The sequence below is a fragment of the Lissotriton helveticus genome, chromosome 6 (assembly GCF_964261635.1).
Source record: "Lissotriton helveticus chromosome 6, aLisHel1.1, whole genome shotgun sequence".
Taxonomy (NCBI): Eukaryota; Metazoa; Chordata; class Amphibia; order Caudata; family Salamandridae; genus Lissotriton; species Lissotriton helveticus.
In genome coordinates this window covers 820,637,430-820,643,429 of record NC_136067.1, presented here as the reverse complement: position 1 = coordinate 820,643,429, position 6,000 = coordinate 820,637,430, and positions in this window count along the sequence as shown.

Here is a 6,000-nt window from a genome sequence, read left to right as displayed (position 1 = left end):
TTCTGACATATTTCTATTCCAGAATGTAGCCTCAGGAGGAGAGAAAAATAGGTTTAAAATGTTAACAATAAATACATAACTAAATAAAGCAAGAGAGAGTGCTCCGAATTGGCCTGATTGACTTTATTCACCCACAAACACATTAGCGCCAGTTTACAGAGTTTGCCAAGGAAGCACAATTTTCTTTTGTCATCTTTCTTTGAACAGCATTATTCCCCAAGTGGGGAAGTATGCCATTCTTGGCGGTACTGCAATACCTGCTTGATGACTGGAGTGGTAAACATTTAATGTGATCCTTATCAGTTGTTTTCCCTATTTTAGTACATGGATGTGGTCTTTTTAAACCATACTGTCTATGTTTTGTAAGGATATAAGCAATGGACACTGAAACTGGGCCCTGTAGTCATCATGGAGCAGATGTATCATCCCCATCATTTGCGATTCCTAAATAGCGATTTTTAAGGACTCGCTATTTGGGAATTGCAAATTGGAATGTATGTAGAAATTTGCTATTTTTAAGCGATTTCTTAAAATTCCTAAATTGCGATTAGCAAATTGCTAATCGCAATTAAGGAATAATTTCCCATTCATTTCTATGGGCCTGGAGGCCCATTGGAATGAATGTGAAATTATTCTCAATTTGCGATTCGCAATTTGCTAATCGCAAATTGAGAATAATTTCAAGGGAGCAGGGGTGTCTCAAGGACACTCTGCTGCACCCCTGAAATCGGCATGTGTGCGCATATGGCGCACATACATGCCCTAAGGGCATGTATGAGCGTCACATGGCACCTTTACAAAATGCAAAAAGTGCATTTGTAAAAGAATTCGCAAATTAATTTGCGATTTCTTAGTCAAAAATCGCAAAACTGAAATGCTTAATACATTGCATTTAAGAAATCGCAATTTGCGATTTCTTAAATGCTTATGCAATATTAAGGAATCGCAAAATGTGCGATTCCTTAATATTACGAGGCTTTTTACATGAATCGCAGCGTTTGCGACAAAAAAAAACCTTGATACATCTGCCCCATGTGCTTAACTTTTCAGGCAAAAACGCTCATTGATTTCTGAATAATGAGTGTAAAAGTGTTAATTTGTATTCCCTATGAGTGTTTGCTTTTCCCAGAATGTTGGTACTTTTTTATTACTCTTGTCTAGTGTATAATTTGAATTGAATCTCATTTAGGTGTTTATAGTGGGCACAATTTGTTGTAGTTGAAGGCAGTGCGATTTTCTCTAAGTGGGGCAGTATGGTATCCAGTGGGGGAGAGGATGTGGCACTTTGTGCCGAATTCGGAACTGGGGAACCAGGTTCATCCTTCATGACCAGTCTACCAGACCACTCTCCTGAGAGTACATTCCCATGCTAGACCTTAAAAGCCCTGGTGTCTTCGCATCAGCAGGTGGACCCTGGGTGAGACAAGTGTGGGTTAATTTTTGAGGCAATCCATACTGAAGTTCACCGCCAGTCTTGTTGACAGGCATATGAAGAAGCACAACCTAGAGCGATAGTGACTCTGTCCCTGAGGTCACAGGACACTTAATGTCGTCTGCCTCACCCATTGGTACCTCCATTGGCCTTGTTTCAGCAGTAGAAGCTACAACTCATGCAGGGCTTGGCAATGCAGGAGTTGCAAGCACACCAAACTAAGTTCACAAACTTCACAGTCTCTTTGCTTCATGCACAAGCACTTTTAACATGTGCTGCCTGCTTTGAAGTCGCTGGAATTCTGCAGCAATTGAGAACTGCTTTTGTGGAAAAGGGGAGGAAAAGCGCTGATGACAGAAACTGCACGGCTGAGAGATAAATGGCTTGTAATAGCACTTTTAAGCATATTTGGGACATTCTGTGATTGGAAATGTATCCCAATTTGTGAATGTATCTTAATGTCAATTTGGATTAAATAACGTAATAAGCTGTAACTGGTCAGTGAAATGCAAAACAAATACTAAAAATGTTGATGTTTTGTTCCTTCTGCACACACATCTGACTCCACCCACTGCCCTAATCATCAGGTTATTTCCACCCTCTGATTCTCCGCCCACAGTTTCCCTACTTTTTTCCCCCCACTTCGACCACTGGTTTTAAGTAGGCAGGGGTTTGGCGGGAGGTCACTGCTGAGGGGATTTAGTTGCTAACTTTTCTGGCCGCTTTTTCCTCCTGTTGGCGTGTTGTCACTGTTTTTTCAGTGCGGCTTACTCCATATCTGGTTATTACTGGCAGAAGGTGTGGCAGTACGCAACGCGCTTCGCGTTTTGTGTGCGGTGGGTCGTAAAGACCTACTGTGGCCAGGCGTGTCTGCTGGTGTGGGGGAGAGCATGGGACGCCCGAGACAGAATGCGGCGCTGGGTGTGGCGGAGGCGTTGGCGGCATGTTTGCCAAAGTCCGCTAGCGCCACTGAACACATTACAGGTGCTGGTGAAGTTCCAGAGCCACGGCCGTTCTTACCGGCGAAGCGGTGGCAGCAGACTTATTCCTTCTTGTTGCTCCGGCTGGGGAGACAGGTCTGTTTAGGGCAGGCTCCACCACTAGTGTGGGCAGAGTCAAGAGGCGTGCTTCAAGTAGGAGTGGGGCCACCTCTAGGAGCAATTCCATTCCAATCTTTCAGAGAGGTTTGGAGAGAGGGCGGGAATTAATTGAGGGGGCGGACATTTCGTGTTTGTTGCCTCAGGGCTCCTCCTCTGCAAAAAGGCCTTTGTTGAAGAATAAAGCTCTCAAGAAGATCGTTTCTGGTAGCAACCAGACCTCACCTTTTGTTAAAATAGAGTGACTAAATCCTCCCAGTGATAATAGATAGCTAAAGTGTACTAAGAAGGTAAGAAAAGCTTGATCCCCAGGAATAATGTAAAAGTATAATCTGAGAAAAAAATATATCATATTTTTTATTACAGAAAATGTTAGTAAAATGAGAGCAGAGAAAAATTGTGTCAATATGAAAGAAAAAAGGAGTGCGAAAGGGGTAAGCAAATACCCTAACTAAGATCACGATATCTATAGTCACCTTCAAATGATTTGGCACAATGAATCCAAAATTTAAAAGGAATCAAGAGTAAATGGTATATTCTCAGAAACCTATAAGAAAGAAAACAATAAAGCCGTTACCTCGAACTAAAAATAATGTGTTTGACTGTGTCAAATAAAGCAAGTCAAACAAAATTAAGTAGTTACTTATTCGTTACATAACTTAACAAAGATGGATCAATATTGTGTATCCCATTAGAAACTATATTAACGAAAAAAGGCCAAAGTAAAATTATATCTATCTACATCAAACACCCTAGTCTACAGTGTACACTAGTGTAGAATAATTTTGTTTAACTTGCTTTATTTGACACAGTCAAACACAATATTTTAAGTTCGAGGTAACAGCTTTATTGTTTTCTGTAATAAAAAATATTATATATTTTTTTCTCAGATTATACTGGAATACTAATTTATGTTTAACTGTGATCTCTTTTGGAGGACACACTACGAGGTTGTAGTGGTAACCAACCTCTCTACCCTTGGTAGCAACTCCAAGATTGTAAGTCTGTGTTACACTACCCCACAAGTCTGTTGTGCGCCCGTCTCTCTACCTGGTTACCAAAATAGCTTTGGTCACAAATATGTATGCCATTATTTGGATGACTATGTTCATTGGCTCTAAGCATTTTTCAAGACATGGCTATGGAATTTGGTGTCCCGCTTGCTCCTGAAAAGACTGAGGGTCCTAGCACCAAGCTCACTTTTTGGGAATAGAAATAGACACTCAAGTTATGATGCTCGTTTGCCGGCTGAAAAGGTATAAGAAATCAGGTCCTTTTTGTTGGAAGTTATTGGCAGAGACAAAATTGAGCTTAGGCAGGTTCAGCACTTATTGGGCTACCTACATTTTGCTTGTCGGGTGTTCAGGACAGGCAGGACTTTTTGCAGACGTTTAGGGATGGCAATGTCAGGTGCATACCTTCCTTATCACAGGATTAGAATTACTAAGGCTATAAAGGAATATCTTGTTATTTGGCTGAAATGTTTGGAAGATTTCAATGGAGTCTCACTCTATTTTGTGGAAGACAATACCATCTGGCAGATACAGCTTTTTCAGACGCATCTGGGGCTCATGGCTTTGGTCTGTTTTAGGAGGGGTGCTGGTGTGTGGGGAGATGGCTTCCTCATCAGCTTCAGCAAGGCTGCAGTATTGTTGGTTTGCTGGTTTGGGATGAGGAATTTCGGGACAGGTGTGTGCATCACATCGATAATATGTCTGTGGTAGATCTTATTAATAATCAGGAAGCTAAATATCTATGGGTACTACGTTTGCTGCATGTTTTTATGTCACAGAGCCTCAAACTGAATATTGTTTTCAGAGCTAGGCACATTCTGGGCATTAACTATTCTATTGCAGACGCGTTGTCTTGATTTATTTGGCAGAAATTCTGCAGTTTCGCGCACGCCAAACCCCCGATTCCACAGGACACCTGGGCGCTGGGGGACTGAGGATCATCGATTTGGTGGAAAGATCAAAAGCTCGTTCCACCAGAAGGAGTTATCAACAGGCTTGGAGTGAATTCTTAAGTTATGCAAACTCTCACAACTTTGATGGGAAATCAGATGGTAACAAATGATTCATATTACAGTTTGTGTTGCATTTGATTAACAGGGGCTCGTCACATACGACCATTTCTGGTAAATTGGCTGGGATTTCCTTTTATGGCCAATTATGGTGGGACCAAGATTTGGTGGATGAAGTTTTGTTGAGACGTATGTTGAAAGGTTTCAGCAAAGAACAAACTTATTCTATGCCATTACACGAACCAGTTACATTTTATCTTTTGAAACAGTGTTTGTCACAATTACCAGTTTGCTGTTATGATGTTTGGGAGGTTTCTCGTTTTACTCTTTGTATGATATGGTTATTTTATGGCGCTTTGAGGGTTTCCGAATTATTGGGTTTGAGGGATCAGTTGGGTATTCACAGCAGTGAGGTTGCACTACACGGTAACAAACTGAAGATTTGGTTGAAAATGTCCAAAACTGATCAACTGGGTAAAGGTATGTGGGTACACTTAAACAGCAGTGGTATGTCGGATTGCTGTCTGTTGGGGGAGTGGAAGTCATTTGTCAATTCTGCTGTTTTCAGGCCTGGTTCAATATTCTCTCATCTGGATGGGACTAAGCTCTCCAGTGCCCAATTGTTGACTGTTTTAGGAAAATTTTGGGTAAAACTGGGAAAAAAACCTACTGTTTGGGACACACTCTTCTCGTATAGGGTTGGCTACCGAAGCTGCCAAGTTGGGTTGGGTTTGGGAGGATATCAAAAGGATTGGTAGGTGGAAATCTGCTTGTTGTACTCGCTATGTCAGGAAATAATTATTTTTAATGTATTGTTGCTTTCTGCTAATTTTGTTTTTCCGTTTAGGTTGCATAACAGTTCATTGCCCTCAAAAATGTGCACATGAATAGTGGGACACTCATTCATTAAATAGGCCACTGTGTTTGCAGAGCAGCAGACATATGGCAGAGCACTTGGCCTTCCCAGAACAGGTCACAACGTTTTCTGGAAAGGAAAAGGTGGTATGAGGTGGGAGGATTTGTTTCCCACGAGAACAGAGGTGTCTGCTGCCGGAGGTTTCCCTGATTTGCTGATTATCCATCTAGGTGAAAATGACTTAGTGCCATTGTCGGGTTTATCCCTGATTAAGCCGATGAAATTGGACTTGGCAGTAATAAAGAACAATTGTGCAGGTACCTCTTTGGTATGGACCGAGTTTATTTACAGGCAACACTGGAGGGGGGCTCGCAATCGCGCTGCAATTGAAAGGGCTCGCAGGAAGCTTAATCGGCGATGAACGTTTTTTGCCAGGCAATGGGTATTAAAGTACTGTCACATGATAATATCACAGGTACTGAAGATCATCTGTTTTGGGAGGACGGGGTCCATTTATCTCAGATGGGTCAAGCATATTATTTGTTGGAGATAAGAGATTTGTTGGCAAATTTTTGGAATGAAAATCTTTGGT